General features: G+C 48.1%; 1 protein-coding gene across 1 annotated transcript in view; it reads right to left on the reverse strand.

Moving 5' to 3' along the window:
- PODNL1 (podocan like 1) overlaps nt 1-20657 on the reverse strand; it is an 867675-nt gene that overhangs the window by 99294 nt on the left and 747724 nt on the right. The window lies entirely within an intron of this gene.

Here is a 20657-nt window from a genome sequence, read left to right on the forward strand (position 1 = left end):
CTGCTGGGGGCAACACTAAAGATAGCGCTGAGTGTTTCTCAGCAGACATGTTAGACAGTGTTGCTAGACTGCGACCCGAGCTGCAGCAGCGACCACCTAGAACCATTCAGGTCATCACCTTCACAACTCCACGCCTTCAAAAGCTGTCTCTCCACCATCACCAGCTAGATGGCCTCCACTTCCTCAAACTCAATCTTTCCAAAACAGAATACCTCTGTATACTATGCTGATAATGACTGAAATAATATAATGGATCTGAATCTCTACCTGCATATCCAGATTGGACATGACTAAGGGGTGCTAGGAGATTATGCGTGCCCTAGAGGACAAACAAAACAGCATGTTCTGTGCCACGGGGTCTCTTTCAAAGTATTCTCCTTTGGTTTGCACAGCACACATGCCACGTTCCAACACCTTATGGACCAAGAGCTACAACTTTATACTGTTCCCACTGGAGCCTGTCTAGATGATGGCATGATTCACAGGCACCCCTGGGGAGAACATAAGCATTGTCCATTTGGTGACACAAACCTTGTGGAAAGTAGATTTAAAAGCTAACGTAACCAAGTGTTATTTGGCCATACCAACACCATCAAACACCTTGGCTTCCAAGTCTTACAGGATACAGTAAAGATGGTCCAGAAAACCCCCATACCCACTACAGAGAACAAACTTCAATCATTTCCTGGCTTGGGTGGATGTTATCAGAGGTTCCTGCCACGATTCCTCAGTGTAGCAGAATGATTGACCAACAAACTCTGGACATCAAAGCCTAATCCGCTGCTGTGGACAGGTCAGGATGCCTTAGAGGGGATGAAGTGTTTTTAGTGCCATACCCTCTGCCTCATTGTGCCAGACATTTGCCAGTAATCTATTTTGCAGTTGCCTTTGGAGTACGACTAGGGGCAGTGCTCTCTCAGAAACAGCCGGGCACCGAATGGCCCATTTTATACATTAGGAAACTGTTCCCTGATGCCACAATCGAGCTGGAATGCCTTGGAATTACATGGGCACTATAGACTCTCAGGTTCTACACACCATGCCATCTTACCTGGCTAGCTAGAAACAAAGAGATCAAACCAAGTATTGCGAGGTACTTCCCAATCGTACAGCCCTATACGTTCACTGTTACACATTGAGAAGGCTTCCTCCGAGCACATGTAGCCTTCTTAAGTGAACCCCCTGTAGCACACCCAGATGGGGGGTGGAGTATTGGTGTAAAGCAGAGGTATGCGATATAGCACCATGTCTTAGGCTAGCTGGTGGGACTCTGGAGGGGATGAAAGGGGATGGGGCTTGGGAACTCCACTGGCTCTCTGACGGAGGCCCAGGAGGTGATGCATTGTGGATCCCTCAGGCTCCCCAGGCTAATTCTGTGGGGTTTGTGCACAAGAAATGTTCAGCAGTAGTGCTTGCTCGTGCAGGAACCTACTAAACCTGACTGTTGGGGATCACAGAAACCAGCATGGTGCAAGGCAACATGCAGACACTCAGTGCATGTCAGGAAGAGTGTGAGCCTCTGAGCAGTGACTCCAGCAGTGTCCTCTACAAACATGGTTTCAAGATGGTGGCTTGTCTAATTGAAGGTGTAGGTCATGAACCCATGCAAGAAGCAGCTGGGGAGTTTGTAGTTCCTCTTGACATGCATTTTAGCTGAACAGGCAAATCCATTCAGAATATCTGAGCATTATTCCTACACTAGGAAGTCCTGTTATATATTAGTTACTGCTAGGACACACATCGGGCTTAAATAGGTAGGCATATATGTAAGCATTTTAGTAACATGAGGCAGTTTTACATTTAAATTGTATTCTACAGGTGAATAAATTAGGCAATCACTGTCTTGCGGGAAGTTTGAGTTTCGAGCCTGGTTATCAGGTACTTTGGTACACAGGGAGAATACTGTAAATACTGTAAAGATTCTGAGCTGGGATACAGTGGCTGTTTTGTTTATGTAAACAGTACTCGATGTTCCGTTAAATTGTAAACAATGTTCTAATGGACTACGGGACAAAGCTTAATGTGTCTTCCGGGCAAAGCCGGAAGCGCTTGAGGAATATTGCTCATGCATACTGTGAGAAACCTGAGGGTATTCTTACACCTACTTCCCTTGAATCCTCTTCTCAGGTGGTCAAGGAAGGGCCATCACTTTTGGATTCTAACCCTGGGGGTGGAGAAGCGAGGGAGGTTCACCTGGGTGGAGAGTCCTTGGGGATTGGGTAGAGGATATCCACAGGCGAGACATGGTATCCTCCTTTCCCTTATGAGCACCAACCTCACCCGCCTTTAACCTGTTGTAAACCATCTCCCCTCATTTCTCCTCATTCCACCCACTGTGGTACTGGGACAGGGAAGAGGCGACTAGGAGTAGTGAACACTAGTAAGTTAAGTCATTTCAATACTAAAGTACTGAGACAAGGAAGAGTCCTGCAGAGTGTTGTAAAGGTCAGGCATGTCTCAAGTACTCCACTAATTGCAACTAGAAAATTACAGTTTGTGACTCATATCTGCAACCTATCCATTGGTTGCAGGTGTATATACATGGAGGAGACCAGCAGAGAATTCTGCATGCGAGGATGCAGCTGAGGTGGGTTCTGCAGGAGAGCCAGGAAGCCTGCAGATGACCACGAGAAGCTGTGGAGCCAAGGGCTAGGCAGGCCGCAAGAAGGCCACAGGTGTGGAAGCCGCATTGGTCGGAGGCCTGCCACTGGAGCTGCGGACACAGAAGAAAGAAGCAAAGAGACTGACAGCATCCGCGGATAGAAAGCAGAGCTGCTGGCGGGCAGAGCCAGTCTTTGGGTCTGGCAGTGCAGGTGGCTGCATGATGTGCCAGCCTTTAGGGGGCATCGCCACCAGCAGTCCGAGGATGATCACCTCCTCTGCATACCGTCATGATGATGATGATGCTGCTGCTGCACTATTTAATAAAGTTAATACTAAAGTGTGTACAGTACATTATCATTCTTTCACAGCACCTGGCTCAAAATCAGACACAGTCTGACTGAGCACTGCCACTGACATTCTGCATGTGTGCGGTGCTCCTGATTTGTTCCTGTCCAGCAAAGCTAGCCAGGCACTGCAGCAAATAGTAACATTTGTTGCTTTCACTGCCCTAAGCCAGTCCTGAACGCGCGTGCCCTCCCCCAGCGCATGCCCTGCAGTGACAGGGGGGTGATAGGTTACATGATTGAGCTGGGCCGACAGTGGATGGCCTGTGTGACCAGTGTGGTGGTCACTTGGCAGACAGTCTTAATTGCCCATCAATCTCTGATCAGGCTTGGAGGAGCAAGGCCAAGCTGCCCAGGAAGGAGGTCCAGAAGACAGGCAGGTGCCCAGGGGATAACAGTGTTCTGTTAACCGTCTGTGCTATTGGCAAGTAAGATGTTGTTGTACCCACCATCTGGCTGGCAGTGCACGCTTCGTATTGTAATATCATATGGCAGGCCCTGAATTGTTCCCTTCATCCCTTGGCCTATTTGTTTGTTTCTTTCCTGGGTGCTCCCCCCAGGATCCAGTATTGGTGAGTGCCAGCTCTCATGCCAACACTGCCTTTTTAGGGGCCTAGAGTAGACTATAATCTTAACATGCATTGCTTGGATAATAGAATCATTATAAGAATATTAAGAGGCAGTCCAAAGTCTGCCCAGTTATTTTAACAAATGTGTACTGGGAGAAGGTGTGTCTGGTGTACTCTGTAAGACTAAACCGGTGTCGGTGCGTGTTCGACATGGTGTGTGAGTTTGGTTAGGAAATACCGCTCAAGAGTGGCAAGCAGTGGCTACATGGTGGTTTGACTTGTACTGCGGACATTTGTTTGTTCATTCTAGGCTCTCCCTTTCTTAGCTTATGGCAGTAAAACAATTAGATGATAACAATCGCATTGTATTCCAATTCCCTTTCCTTGCTCCATTTTGCTGGAACCCGTGGATTTAAATTACATTTCTTTTAGTATTAAGGCTTGTGGGAATTTCCTTTGTAATGGTTTTACTAATAGTAGCTATGACTATATGTATCACCTCTGGCCAATTTCCTGCCTTGTCTCAGCGTTGTAGTGATTGCTAACATCCTAATAATTGCTGTTAATATCCCCTCCTTTAACTCTGCACGGTTCATTGATCTCGGAAGAATGAAGAGCTCAGTGAGTGGAGGTGCTGGGAAGTGATTTTCTGACTGCAGGCCATATAGAAATATTCAAGGCGAGCGCTAAACTCACTGAGCTATCTTGCAGTTTTCTATCCCGTGAGAACCTGTGATAAATATTTGCTAGCCTACTTTCACTTTCTTCTCAGGTGGTTCCCTGAAGGACCTGAAAGTGTTTTGTAAAAAGCCTTCAAAATTGAAATTCAAATGCGTTGATTTGATAGCTTCATAAACACAGTTTTGCAACAATAGTGACAACAGGCCGATATTGCTGTGAATTTACAAGCTCCAGCGGGGAGCTGGAACTCTCTTTCCTTATGCCAAGAACTGCGGAGAAAAGCATGTGCAAGTAGACCCTTAAATAGACCCTTAAGTAGACCTTAAATAGACCTGAAACAGACCTTAAGACCCTTAAATAGACCCTTAAGTATACCTTCAATAGACCCTTAAATAGACCCTTAAGTAGACCTTAAATAGACCTGAAATAGACCTTAAGACTCTTAAATAGACCCTTAAGTATACCTTAAATAGACCCTTAAATAGACCCTTAAGTATACCTTAAATAGACCCTTAAATAGACCCTTAAGTAGACCTTAAATAGACCTGAAATAGACCTTAAGACCCTTAAATAGACCCTTAAGTAGACCTTAAATAGACCCTTAAATAGACCTTTAAGTAGACCTTAAATAGACCTGAAATAGACCTTAAGACCCTTAAATAGACCCTTAAGTAGACCTTAAATAGACCTGAAATAGACCTTAAGACCCTTAAATAGACCCTTAAGCATACCTTAAATAGAACCTTAAATAGACCCTTAAGTAGACCTTAAATAGTCCTGAAATAGACCTTAAGACCCTTAAGTAGACCTTAAATAGACCCTTAAATAGACCCTTAAGTAGACCTTAAATAGACCTGAAATAGACCTTAAGACCCTTAAATAGACCCTTAAGTATACCATCAATAGATCCTTAAATAGACCCTTAAGTATACCTTAAATAGACCCTTAAATAGACCCTTAAGAAGACCTTAAATAGACCTTAAGACCCTTAAATAGACCCTTAAGTAGACCTTAAATAGACCCTTAAGTAGACCTTAAATAGACCTGAAATAGACCTTAAGACCTTAAATAGACCCTTAAGTATACCGTAAATAGATCCTTAAATAGACCCTTAAGTATACCTTGAATAGACCCTTAAATAGACCCTTAAATAGACCTTACATAGACCCTTAAGTAGACCGTAAATAGACCCTTAAATAGACCCTTAAGTATACAGTAAATAGACCCTTAAGTATACCATAAATAGACCCTTAAATAGACCATTAAGTAGACCCTTAAGATCCTTAAATAGACCCTTAAGTATACCGTAAATAGACCCTTAAATAGACCCTTAAGTATACCGTAAATAGACCCTTAAATAGACCATTAAGTAGACCATAAATAGACCCTTAAAAAGACCCTTAAGACCCTTAAATAGACCCTTAAGTATACCATAAATAGACCCTTAAATAGACCCTTAAGTATACCGTAAATAGACCCTTAAATAGACCCTTAAGTATACCATAAATAGACCCTTACATAGACCATTAAGTAGACCATAAATATATCCTTAAATAGACCCTTAAGACCCTTAAATAGACCCTTAAGTATACCATAAATAGATCCTTAAATAGACCCTTAAGTATACCGTAAATAGACCCTTAAATAGACCCTTAATTATACCGTAAATGGACCCTTAAATAGACCCTTAAATATACCATAAATAGACCCTTAAATAGACCATTAAGTAGACCATAGATAGACCCTTAAATAGACCCTTAAGACCCTTAAATAGACCCTTAAGTATACCATAAATAGACCCTTAAACAGACCCTTAAGTATACCGTAAATAGACCCTAAATAGACCCTTAAGTATACCATAAATAGACCCTTAAAAAGACCCTTAGGACCCTTAAATAGACCCTTAAGTATACCGTAAATAGACCCTTAAATAGACCTTAAATAGACCCTTAAATAGACCATTAAATAGTGCCATAAATAGGCCCTTAAATAGACTCTTAAGTATTCCGTAAATAGACCCTTAAATAGACCTTAAATAGACCTTAAATAGACCCTTAAATAGACCATTAAATAGACCATTAAATAGTGCCATAAATAGACCCTTAAATAGACCCTTAAGTATACCATAAACAGACCCTTAAATAGACCTTAAATTGACCATTAAATAGTGCCATAAATATACCCTTAAATAGACCCTTAAGTATACTGTAACTAGACCCTTATATAGACCCTTAAATAGACCTTAAATAGACCCTTAAATAGACCATTAAATAGTGCCATAAATAGACCCTTAAATAGACCCTTACGTAGACCGTAAATAGACCCTTAAATAGACCCTTAAGAATACCGTAAATAGACCCTTAAATAGACCCTTACGTATACCATAAATAGACCCCTAAATAGACCCTAAATAGACCATTAAATAGTGCCATAAATAGACCCTTAAATAGACCCTTACGTAGACCGTAAATAGACCCTTAAATAGACCCTTAAATAGACCCTTAAGTAAGACCCGTAAATAGACCCTTAAATAGACCCTTAAGTAAGACCCGTAAATAGACCCTTAAGTAGACCGTAAATAGACCCTTAAATAGACCCTTAAGTAAGACACTTAAATATACCCTTAAGTAAGACCCGTAAATAGACCCTTAAGTAGACCGTAAATAGACCCTTCAATAAACCCTTAAGTAAGACCCTTAAATAGACCGTAAATAGACCCTTAAATAGACCTTAAATAGACCCTTAAGTAAGACCCGTAAATAGACCCTTAAGTAGACTGTAAATAGACCCTTAAATAGACCCTTAAGTAAGACCCATAAATAGACCCTTAAGTAGACCGTAAATAGACCCTTAAATAGACCCTTAAGTAAGACCCTTAAATAGACCCTTAAGTAAGACCCGTAAATAGACCCTTAAGTAGACCCTTAAACAGACCCTTAAGTATACCGTAAATAGACCCTAAATAGACCCTTAAGTATACCATAAATAGACCCTTAAAAAGACCCTTAAGTATACCGTAAATAAACCCTTAAATAGACCCTTAAATAGACCATTAAATAGTGCCATAAATAGACCCTTAAATAGACCCTTACGTAGACCGTAAATAGACCCTTAAATAGACCCTTAAATAGACCCTTAAATAGACCATTAAATAGTGCCATAAATAGGCCCTTAAATAGACTCTTAAGTATTCCGTAAATAGACCCTTAAACAGACCTTAAATAGACCTTAAATAGACCCTTAAATAGACCATTAAATAGACCATTAAATAGTGCCATAAATAGACCCTTAAATAGACCCTTAAGTATACCATAAATAGACCCTTAAATAGACCATTAAATAGTGCCATAAATAGACCCTTAAATAGACCCTTAAGTATACTGTAACTAGACCCTTATATAGACCCTTAAATAGACCTTAAATAGACCCTTAAATAGACCATTAAATAGTGCCATAAATAGACCCTTAAATAGACCCTTACGTAGACCGCAAATAGACCCTTAAATAGACCCTTAAGTATACCGTAAATAGACCCTTAAATAGACCCTTACGTATACCATAAATAGACCCCTAAATAGACCCTTAAATAGACCTTAAATAGACCATTAAATAGTGCCATAAATAGACCCTTAAATAGACCCTTACGTAGACCGTAAATAGACCCTTAAATAGACCCTTAAATAGACCCTTAAGTAAGACCCGTAAATAGACCCTTAAGTAGACCGTAAATAGACCCTTAAATAGACCCTTAAGTAAGACCCTTAAGTAAGACCCTTAAATAGACCCTTAAGTAAGACCCGTAAATAGACCCTTAAGTAGACCGTAAATAGACCCTTAAATAGACCCTTAAGTAAGACACTTAAATATACCCTTAAGTAAGACCCGTAAATAGACCCTTAAGTAGACCGTAAATAGACCCTTAAATAAACCCTTAAGTAAGACCCTTAAATAGACCGTAAATAGACCCTTAAATAGACCTTAAATAGACCCTTAAGTAAGACCCGTAAATAGACCCTTAAGTAGACTGTAAATAGACCCTTAAATAGACCCTTAAGTAAGACCCTTAAATAGACCCTTAAGTAAGACCCATAAATAGACCCTTAAGTAGACCCTTAAGTAAGACACTTAAATATACCCTTAAGTAAGACCTGTAAATAGACCCTTAAGTAGACCGTAAATAGACCCTTAAATAAACCCTTAAGTAAGACCCTTAAATAGACCGTAAATAGACCCTTAAATAGACCTTAAATAGACCCTTAAGTAAGACCCGTAAATAGACCCTTAAGTAGACTGTAAATAGACCCTTAAATAGACCCTTAAATAGACCCTTAAGTAAGACCCTTAAATAGACCCTTAAGTAAGACCCATAAATAGACCCTTAAGTAGACCGTAAATAGACCCTTAAATAGACCCTTAAGTAAGACCCTTAAATAGACCCTTAAGTAAGACCTGTAAATAGACCCTTAAGTAGACCGTAAATAGACCCTTAAATAGACCCTTAAGTAAGACCCTTAAATAGACCATTAAGTAAGACCCGTAAATAGACCCTTAAGTAAGACCCGTAAATAGACCCTTAAGTAGACCCTTAAATAGACCGTAAATAGACCCTTAAATAGACCTTAAATAGACCCTTAAGTAAGACCCTTAAATAGACCCTTAAATAGACCTGAAATAGACCCTTAAGTAGACCCTTAAATAGACCCTTAAGTAAGACCCTTAAATAGACCTTAAATAGACCTTAAAATAGACCTTAAATAGACCCTCAGCAGCAAAGCCGTGCAAACAAGTATATTGATTTCTAGGCCAGACAATAGACCTGAACTTCAAAAGAGTCTTTGCCCTCCTGGAAGCCACCATGCACAGACCCTGCATAAGAGAAAGGCTGCATGCGCCATCAAGCATTTTATTAAAAGCCCTCGCACTACCCCGCTATTCTATGCAATGCCCGAGGACGCATTGACTAACGACCACCAGGGCTTCAAGCGTAAGTACATGACGACACATTAAAGGGCGTTAATCCACCATAGGAAAGTGGGCAGATTGCGTGAGCATGCGCAGACTCTGTGCAGAAGAGGAGGCACGCGCTTCTTATTGCTGCAGAAGAGCACTATTCATTAGCATTGAGAGAATCCGCGTGCAGAAAGAAGCAAGGCTCTGCCCCTTAACTGGAGCTTTCCAGGCCATGGGTCAGAAAGCCTGCATAGCTGTAGCACGTCGGTGACCCAGAAGGCTGCGTGGGCGTGAAGGAGTTCCCGGAAACACCAGACAGTCCCCTCCCAGAGTCGCCAGAAAGGAGCGTGGAGATTGCCTGCAGGATTCTTCAATGTGGACAGTACACACATCCACACGCACACCTGCTCTCCTACAATGTGTGCTGCTGCCTACCTAACACTGCCGGCTTCTGACTCGCGCAGTGTGCAGATCAGTGCGGCATGCATAGGAGAAGGGGGAGTGGTGTGGGATATGTACATGCATGCACGTGTGTAATGCTGTGTAAATGAGGGCCGCCTGCTAAGGTGCCACTCTGTGCGCCCGGATTCTGCACTCACTGCCCGGGTCTTGCCATGCACTGTGGCTATTCAGACCATGTGACACCATTGCCATCGTGTGGCCGGGTGCTGCTACTGCTGGCCTCGTATTGCCATAAGCCAGCACATGCTTCAGCTGAGTGCCACTGGCAGCCTTTTCACATGTTCAGGGATTCCCCATACATGCCATAGACATGCTATGCTCATGCGCTGTCACCATATGCAGGCGCTGCACACTCGCCCACCTGCTGTGCCGCTCGCTTCTCCATACCTGCTGCGCCACTCTTCTCCATACCTGCTGCGCCGCTCTCCTCCATACCTGCTGCACCACTCTCTTCTCCATACCTGCTGCGCCACTCTCTTCTCCATACCTGCTGCGCCGCTCTCCTCCATACCTGCTGCACCACTCTCTTCTCCATACCTGCTGCGCCACTCTCTTCTCCATACCTGCTGTGCCGCTCTTCTCCATACCTGTTGCGCCACTCTCTTCTCCATACCTGTTGTGCCGCTCTCTTCTCCATACCTCCTGCGCTACCCTCTTTTCCATTCCTGCAGCGCCGCTCTCTTCTCCATACCTGCTGCACCACTCTCTTCTCCATACCTGCTGCGCCACTCTCTTCTCCATACCTGCTGTGCCGCTCTCTTCTCCATACCTGCTGCACCACTCTCTTCTCCATACCTGCTGTGCCGCTCTCTTCTCCATACCTGCTGCGCCGCTCTCTTCTCCATACCTGCTGTGCCGCTCTGTTCTCCATACCTGCTGCACCGCTCTTCTCCATACCTGCTGTGCCGCTCTCCTCCATACCTGCTGCACCACTCTCTTCTCCATACCTGCTGCGCCACTCTCTTCTCCATACCTGCTGCGCCGCTCTCCTCCATACCTGCTGCACCACTCTCTTCTCCATACCTGCTGCGCCGCTCTCTTCTCCATACCTGCTGCGCCGCTCTTCTCCATACCTGCTGTGCCGCTCTTCTCCATACCTGTTGCGCCGCTCTCTTCTCCATACCTGCTGCGCCGCTCTCTTCTCCATACCTGCTGCACCACTCTTCTCCATACCTGCTGCGCCACTCTTCTCCATACCTGTTGCGCCACTCTCTTCTCCGTACCTGCTGCGTCACTCTTCTCCATACCTGCTGCGCTACTCTTCTCCATACCTGCTGCGCTGCTCTTCTCCATACCTGCTGCACCACTCTCTTCTCCATACCTGCTGTGCCGTTCTCTTCTCCATACCTGCTGCGCTGCTCTCTTTTCCATTCCTGCTGCGCTGCTCTCTTCTCCATACCTGCAGCGCCGCTCTTTTCTCCATACCTACTGCGCCGTTCTGTTCTCCATACCTGCTGCACTGCTCCCTTCTCCATACCTGCTGCGCCGCTCACTTCTCCATACCTGCTGCTCCGCTCTCTTCTCCGTACCTGCTGCACCGCTCCTCTCCATACCTGCTGCACCGCTCTCTTCTCCATACCTGCTGCACCGCTCTCTTCTCCATACCTGCTGCACCGCTCTCTTCTCCATACTTGCTGCGCCGCTCTCTTCTCCATACCTGCTGTGCCGCTCTCTTCTCCATACCTGCTGCGCCACTCTTCTCCATACCTGCTGCGCCGCTCTTCTCCATACCTGCTGCACCACTCTCTTCTCCATACCTGCTGCGCCACTCTCTTCTCCATACCTGCTGTGCCGCTCTTCTCCATACCTGTTCCGCCGCTCTCTTCTCCATACCTGCTGCGCTGCTCTCTTTTCCATACCTGCTGTGCCGCTCTTCTCCATACCTGCTGCGCCGCTCTTCTCCATACCTGCTGCACCACTCTCTTCTCCACACCTGCAGTGCCGCTCTCTTCTCCATACCTGCTGCGCCGCTTTTCTCCATACCTGCTGCACCGCTCTCTTCTCCATACCTGCTGCGCCGTTCTCTTCTCCATACCTGCTGCGCTGCTCTCTTTTCCATTCCTGCTGCGCTGCTCTCTTCTCCATACCTGCAGCGCCGCTCTCTTCTCCATACCTGCAGCGCCGCTCTGTTCTCCATACCTGCTGCGCCGCTCTCTTCTCCATACCTGCTGCGCCGCTTACTTCTCCATTCCTGCTGCGCCGCTTACTTCTCCATTCCTGCTGCAACGCTCTTCTCCATACCTGCTGCACCGCTCTCTTCTCCGTACCTGCTGCACCGCTCCTCTCCATACCTGCTGCACCGCTCTCTTCTCCATACCTGCTGCACCGCTCTCTACTCCATACCTGCTGTGCTGCTCTCTTCTCCATACTTGCTGCGCCGCTCTCTTCTCCATACCTGCTATGCCACTCTATTCTCCATACCCGCTGCGCCGCTCTCTTCTCCATACCTGCTGTGCCACTCTTTCTCCATACCTGCTGCGCCGCTCTCTTCTCCATACCTGCTGCTCCACTCTATTCTCCATACCTTCTGCGCCACCCTCTTCTCCATACCTGCTGTGCCGCTCTCTTCTCCATACCTGCTGCACCACTCTCTTCTCCATACCTGCTGTGCCACTCTATTCTCCATACCTGCTGCGCCGCTCTCTTCTCCATACCTGCTGCTCCACTCTATTCTCCATACCTTCTGCGCCACTCTCTTCTCCATACCTGCTGTGCCGCTCTATTCTCCATACCTGCTGCGCCGCTCTCTTCTCCATACCTGCTGTGCCGCTCTATTCTCCATACCTGCTGCGCCGCTCTCTTCTCCATACCTGCTGTGCCGCTCTATTCTCCATACCTGCTGCGCCGTTCTGTTCTCCATACCTGCTGCGCTGCTCTCTTCTCCATACCTGCTGCGCCGCTTACTTCTCCATACCTGCTGCAACGCTCTTCTCCATACCTGCTGCACCGCTCTCTTCTCCGTACCTGCTGCACCGCTCCTCTCCATACCTGCTGCACCGCTCTCTTCTCCATACCTGCTGCACCGCTCTCTACTCCATACCTGCTGCGCTGCTCTCTTCTCCATAACTGCTGTGCCGCTCTTCTCCATACCTGCTGCGCCGCTCTCTTCTCCATACCTGCTGTGCCACTCTATTCTCCATACTTGCTGCGCCGCTCTCTTCTCCATACCTTCTGCGCCGCTCTCTTCTCCATACCTGCTGTGCCGCTCTATTCTCCATACCTGCTGCGCCGCTCTCTTCTCCATACCTGCTGTGCCGCTCTATTCTCCATACCTGCTGCGTCGCTCCCTTCTCCACACCTGCTGCACTGCTTTCTTCTCCATCTGAAACCTCCCATTGCACTCTCTGGTCTGCTGTCCTTTTCAAAGTACCATTAAGCTTTGTGATAAACCTTGTATTACAGCGCTTAGAAGCACGGTGCCAACTTCGGGGGAAGAGAGGGGTGTTAGGCTCCTATGGAGCAACCTTTGAACCAGGAGATATCGAAGGTGGTGACATCATAGTGAGCGACATCGCGGGCCGTGACATTGCAGGCATGTAAGGCGGAAGTCAGAGTAAAAAAGAATGCAATAGAAGGCTGCCAGGAGCATTGCTAGTGGTCATGATTAATTCAAAACCTTGCATCCATTACCTTTGTACTGTAAAGAGGCTGTACAAAACCCAGTCACATTTCATTGTATTACTTTTTTATTTTAATCTGCTTTGCCCCTCCAGAATCACATTTCTCCTGAATCAACAGTTCATTGCCACCTACCCTCAAGAAAAAAATCCCACAGAATATGCAGTTTGAATATAATGTGTAAAGTAGCTCCTTAGCTTAAAGCACCTGCTGCCGCGATCTGTGTGCAAGCTGCAGGCCACAAGTCTGTATCCTGGAAGCATTGGAAAACCACTCAACCCTTGCAGGCTGATACATTGAGTAACGTTGAATTGGTTCATGTATGGGAAGTGTCTGGCAAGCAGTGTTGCTAGTGGGACCAAGGCCCTGCGCACAAGCACGCTCTCAGTTCACAGGGCTGATGAACAGCCTAACAGTCACACCTTTGAATCGCCTATGGCCTGACTCAACGATTCACAGTTCCGGGGACAATACATTGAGTACTAGCAAAATGCGTAATATCTCCTGTTATTCTAGTGCTTGGCAGGCAGGAATCTGGCTTGAAGCGCTATACATAAATGCGTTATTGGTTATATCAATTCTCTCTCGCGCATCAATAGTCCTGTCTCTATTTTCATTCTGGGGCTTTAAATGTGCACTTTGCAGCGCTTGCATTACAAGCTGTGTTCTCTCTTCCCACTGGATATACAGAAGTGTTATCACCTCATTGCCTTCTACCACTGGTTCCTCCACATCAGCCATTTGCTGGGTTTAGAGCTCTTCAGTGGGCATTTTGTGTTTCAGCTCCCTGGCGGCTGGCCGTCTCGTGATAATCGGCGGCTATTAACGCTATCTTTGTTGCCATTGTTATGTATGCATAATGCACCCCACGGGTGCTTCAGACTGTTTTCACTCTAAGGAGGGAGCCCCCAACATCATGTTGGAATGGGCCCCCACAAGTCGGAGGCATTGAAGGACATAGAGCCTCATTACGAGGTGGGCTGTAAGGGGTTAACGGTGCCGGTAAAGGCGCCGGAGCCGTTAACCCCATACCGCCCTATTACGTGGTCCCCTTGCGGGACCCGCTCAGGACGTCCTTAGCGGGTCCCGCGAGGGGGCCAGCATGCTAACAACGGGCCTGTCATTAACGGGCCCGTTGTTAGCATGATCCCCATTCCCATTGAGTCAGATGGGGGGGATCAAATGGGAATGGGGATGGTCCGGGTCCGGGTTCCCTGAATGTGGAAATACTGGGCCCTCCAAAGTCGGAATGGCCCGGTATTTCCCCATTCAGGGAACCCGGATCCGAGTTTTGCCCTTATTAACGGCATGGCTGCCTCCAAACTCGTAATGAGGCCCATAGTGTTCAAGGCCGACATTAAATCGGACATCGAAACCTTCTTTGCCTGTAACGCCGCAGGAGATGCTTCCTTGGACACTCTGTGGCAAGCCTTCAAGGTCTTCATAAGAGGCATGTCTATATCTAGGGAGGTAGGGGTCCTTAAAGAGAACAGGAATGATCTTCGCCTTAGTGACGCCCGACTCAAGGCCCTTGAAACCAAACATGCTCGATCTCTTGAACCGCAAAGTCTAGCACAGATACAAACTGAGTTGGAGAAGTTCCGTTCACATGCCTCGCGCAAAGTTCATTTTCTTGCTAGGCCGATTGCCGCCAGAAAGCATGGGGAAGGAGAAAAGCCTGGTAGGACACTGGCCAGTGCGGTACGGGCCGAACACGGGAGAACTCAAGTTGACAGTATTCTCAGTGTACATGGGGAACTCAAATGGGAGCAATGCGATGTTCTGGAAGTGTTCCAGAACGTTTATGGGGCCCTATGTGAGGAAGACCCACGATTTGACCCCGCTGTCACTAGTGCCTGGCTAGAGGGAGTGCCGATGTCGAGGTTGAGCCCACAAGCTACTGAAAGCCTCAATAGGCAGATTACTGCTGACAAACACTTAGCCGTTATCAGAGACCTCCCCGGAGGAAGGGGACATGGTCCTGATGGCCTTACTACCAAGTTCTTTTGGGAATATGGGGCCCTCTTGTCCCCATATCTCATCGGGCTCTGGGAAGAGTCACTGGTTAACTCCCCGCTCCCCGAGTCCATGAAAGAGGCCGTCATAACCATACTGCTCAAGCCTGGCAAACCCAGCAACGAATGAGGGTCTTATCGCCCTCTGTCACTCATGAACGTGGACATTAAAACGTTTGCAAAAGTGCTGGCGAATTGGCTGCTACCGCTAATGCCCCACATTACCCATCAGTATCAGGTGGGGTTTGTCCGAGATAGAGCGACATCTCTCACCATCCGTCGGCTATTTAATGTAATGGCTGAACTCTGAGGTGGAGGCTGTGACGGTAACGATTGATGCTCAGAAAGCATTTGACATGGTATTGTGGAAATATCTGTGTCTGTGTAGATAAGCTATCTTCTTGACACTCTGCTTAGGTTCCTCAAGTAGGCTTTATGCTTAGTTCATTGCAAGATGTTATAGAGCGAACCTCTGGGTCTCCCAACTGACTCACACTAGAACCTTTACACAGCATTTACACCCAAAAATTCCACCACAGCACTCCAGCATACTCTCAGCTCATCAGACACATGCATACATTGCAAGCACTTCACAACACATCTCCATCTCTACACAAACCCACAAAAGTATAGACATGCGGAACACACTAACGTGGCATCTTGTTAAAGAGAGATCCAACTCATAAAAGTCAGGAGAGTGTCCCCGCCAACATACTTCACATCCGTACACGGAGGGCGCACTCCCTCTCTACATTTGCTGCCTTGCATGCAGCACTCCTCAAACATATCGGGATATCCCTACATGGTTAGCCGTAGTACGGAATGCTCTCACTTCTCTGGCGGAAGACGTGACCCTCCAATCCCTGGGAGAGATTATCAAACCCACACTCACACAAAGAAGGCGCTATCCTCCAATCCTTGTGGGACCATACCCGCACATTCAGAAAGCGCGACCCTCCAATCCTTGTGGGACCATACTCGCACATTCAGAAGGCGCTACCCTCCAATCCTTGTGGAACCATACTAAGATATTCAGAAGGCGCGACCGTCTAGTCCTTGTGGGACCATACTCACACATTCAGAAGGTGCGACCCTCCAATCCTTGTGGGACCATACTCGCAAATTCAGAAGGCGCTACCCTCCAATCATCGTGGGACCATACTCACACATTCAGAAGTCGCTACCCTCCAATCCTTGTGGGACCATACTAACATATTCAGAAGGCGCGCCGTCCAGTCCTTGTGGGGCCATACTCGCACATTCAGAAGGTGCGACCCTCCAATCCTTGTGGGACCATACTCACACATTCAGAAGGCGCTACCCTCCAATCCTTGTGGGACCATACTCACACATTCAGAACGCGCAACCCTCCAATCCTTGTGGGACCATACTCCACATTCAGAAGCCGCAACCCTCCAATCCTTGTGGGACCATACTCACACATTCAGAAGTCGCTACCCTCCAATCCTTGTGGGACCATACTAACATATTCAGAAGGCGCGACCGTCCAGTCCTTGTGGGGCCATACTCACACATTCAGAAGGCGCGATACTCCAATCCTTGTGGGACCATACTTGCACATTCAGAAGGTGCTACCCTCCAATCCTTGTGGGACCATACTCACACAAAGAAGGCGCTCTCCTCCAATCCTTGTGGGACCATACTCACACATTCAGAAGGCACTACCCTCCAATCCTTGTGGGACCATACTCGCACAAAGAAGGCGCTCTCCTCCAATCCTTGTGGGACCATACTCACACATTCAGAAGGCGCTACCCTCCAAACCTTGTGGGACCATACTCGCACATTCAGAAGGTGCTACCCTCCAATCCTTGTGGGACCATACTCACACAAAGAAGGCGCTCTCCTCCAATCCTTGTGGGACCATACTCACACATTCAGAAGGCGCTACCCTCCAATCCTTGTGGGACCATACTTGCACATTCAGAAGGCGCTACCCTCCAATCCTTGTGGGACCATACTCACACAAAGAAGGTGCTATCCTCCAATCCTTGTGGGACCATACTCACACATTCAGAAGGCGCTACCCTCCAATCCTTGTGGGGCCACACTCACACATTCAGAAGGCACTACCCCCCAATCCTTGTGGGACCATGGGACCATACTCACACATTCAGAAGGCGCTACCCTCCAATCCTTGTGGGGCCACACTCACACATTCAGAAGGCGCTACCCTCCAATCATTGTGGGGCCATACTCACACATTCAGAAGGCACGACCCTCCAATCCTTGTGGGGCCATAATCACACATTCAGAAGGTGCTATCCTCCAATCCTTGTGGGGCCATAATCACACATTCAGAAGGCGCTACCCTCCAATCCTTGTGGGGCAACACTCACACATTCAGAAGGCGCTACCCTCCAATCCTTGTGGGGCCATACTCACACATTCAGAAGGCGCTACCCTCCAATCCTTGTGGGGCCATGCTCACACATTCAGAAGGCGCTACCCTCCAATCCTTGTGGGACCATACTCACACATTCAGAAGGCGCTACCCTCCAATCCTTGTGGGACCATACTCACACATTCAGAAGGCGTGACCCTCCACTATGTGTGGCCATACTCACACATTCAGAAGGCGCGACCCTCCACTATGTGTGGCCATACTCACACATTCAGAAGGCGCGACCCTCCACTATGTGTGGCCACACTCACACATTCAGAAGGCGCGTCCCTCCACTATGTGTGGCCACACTCACACATTCAGAAGGCGCGACCCTCAACTATGTGTGGCCACACTCACACATTCAGAAGGTGCGACCCTCCACTATGTGTGGCCACACTCACACATTCAGAAGGCGCGACCCTCCAATCCTTGTGGGACCATACTCACACATTCAGAAGGCGCGACCCTCCACTATGTGTGGCCACACTCACACATTCAGAAGGCGCGACCCTCCACTATGTGTGGCCATACTCACACATTCAGAAGGCACGACCCTACACTATGTGTGGCCACACTCACACATTCAGAAGGCGCAACCCTCCACTATGTGTGGCCTCACTCACACATTCAGAAGGCGCGACCCTCCACTATGTGTGGCCACACTCACACATTCAGAAGGCGCGACCCTCCACTACGTGTGGCCACACTCGCACATTCAGAAGGCGCGCCCTTCGCACATTCAGAAGGCACGACCCTCCACTATGTGTGGCCACACACACATTCAGAAGGCGCTACCCTCCACTATGTGTGGCCACACTTACACATTCAGAAGGCACTACCCTCCACTATGTGTGGCCACACACATATTCAGAAGGCGCGACCCACCACTATGTGTGGCCACACACACATTCAGAAGGCGCTACCCTCCACTATGTGTGGCCACACTCACACATTCAGAAGGCGCTACCCTCCACTATGTGTGGCCACACTCGCACAATCAGAAGGCGCAACCCTCCACTATGTGTGGCACACTCACACATTCAGAAGGTGCGACCTTCCACTATGTGTGGCACACTCACACATTCAGAAGGCGCGACCCTCCACTATGTGTGGCACACTCACACATTCAGAAGGCGCAACCCTCCACTATGTGTGGCCTCACTCACACATTCAGAAGGCGCGACCCTCCACTATGTGTGGCCACACTCACACATTCAGAAGGCGCGACCCTCCACTACGTGTGGCCACACTCGCACATTCAGAAGGCGCGCCCTTCGCACATTCAGAAGGCACGACCCTCCACTATGTGTGGCCACACACACATTCAGAAGGCGCTACCCTCCACTATGTGTGGCCACACTCACACATTCAGAAGGCGCTACCCTCCACTATGTGTGGCCACACTTACACATTCAGAAGGCACTACCCTCCACTATGTGTGGGCACACACACATTCAGAAGGCGCGACCCACCACTATGTGTGGCCACACACACATTCAGAAGGCGCTACCCTCCACTATGTGTGGCCACACTCGCACAATCAGAAGGCGCAACCCTCCACTATGTGTGGCACACTCGCACATTCAGAAGGTGCGACCTTCCACTATGTGTGGCACACTCACACATTCAGAAGGCGCGACCCTCCACTATGTGTGGCACACTCCCACATTCAGAAGGCGCGACCCTCCACTATGTGTGGCCACACTCACACATTCAGAAGGCGCGACCCTCCACTATGTGTGGCACACTCACACATTCAGAAGGCGCAACCCTCCACTATGTGTGGCACACTCACACATTCAGAAGGCGCGACTCTCCACTATGTGTGGCCACACTCACACATTCAGAAGGCGCGACCCTCCACTATGTGTGGCCACACTCACACATTCAGAAGGTGCAACCCTCCACTATGTGTGGCCACACTCACTCATTCAGAAGGCGCTACCCTCCAATCCTTGTGGGCCCACCCTCCACTATGTGTGGCCATACTCACACATTCAGAAGGCGCGACCCTCCACTATGTGTGGCCACACTCACACATTCAGAAGGCGCGACCCTCCACTATGTGTGGCCACACTCACACATTCAGAAGGCGCGACCCTCCACTATCTGTGGCCACACTCGCACATTCAGAAGGCGCGACCCTCCACTATGTGTGGCCACACTCGCACATTCAGAAGGCGCGACCCTCCACTATGTGTGGCCACACTCGCACATTCAGAAGGCGTGACCCTCCACTATCTGTGGCCACACTCGCACATTCAGAAGGCGCGACCCTCCACTATGTGTGGCCACACTCGCACATTCAGAAGGCACGACCCTCCACTATGTGTGGCCACACTCGCACATTCAGAAGGCGCGACCCTCGCACATTCAGAAGGTGTGACCCTCCACTATATGTGGCCATACTCACACATTCAGAAGGCGCGACCCTCCACTATGTGTGGCCACACTCGCACATTCAGAAGGCGCGACCCTCCACTATGTGTGGCCACACTCGCACATTCAGAAAGCGCTACCCTCCACTATGTGTGGCACACTCGCACATTCAGAAGGCGCGACTCTCCACTATGTGTGGCCACACTCACACATTCAGAAGGCGCGACCCTCCACTATGTGTGGCCACACTCACACATTCAGAAGGTGCAACCCTCCACTATGTGTGGCCACACTCACACATTCAAAAGGCGCTACCCTCCAATCCTTGTGGGACCACCCTCCACTATGTGTGGCCATACTCACACATTCAGAAGGCGCGACCCTCCACTATGTGTGGCCACACTCTCACATTCAGAAGGCGCGACCCTCCACTATGTGTGGCCACACTCACACATTCAGAAGGCGCGACCCTCCACTATGTGTGGCCACACTCACACATTCAGAAGGCGCGACCCTCCACTATGTGTGGCCACACTCACACATTCAGAAGGCGCGACCCTCCACTATGTGTGGCCACACTCGCACATTCAGAAGGCGCGACCCTCTACTATGTGTGGCCACACTCGCA

The sequence above is a fragment of the Ambystoma mexicanum genome, chromosome 3q (genome assembly GCF_040938575.1).
Source record: "Ambystoma mexicanum isolate Mex_15411 chromosome 3q, UKY_AmexF1_1, whole genome shotgun sequence".
Classification (NCBI taxonomy): Eukaryota; Metazoa; Chordata; class Amphibia; order Caudata; family Ambystomatidae; genus Ambystoma; species Ambystoma mexicanum.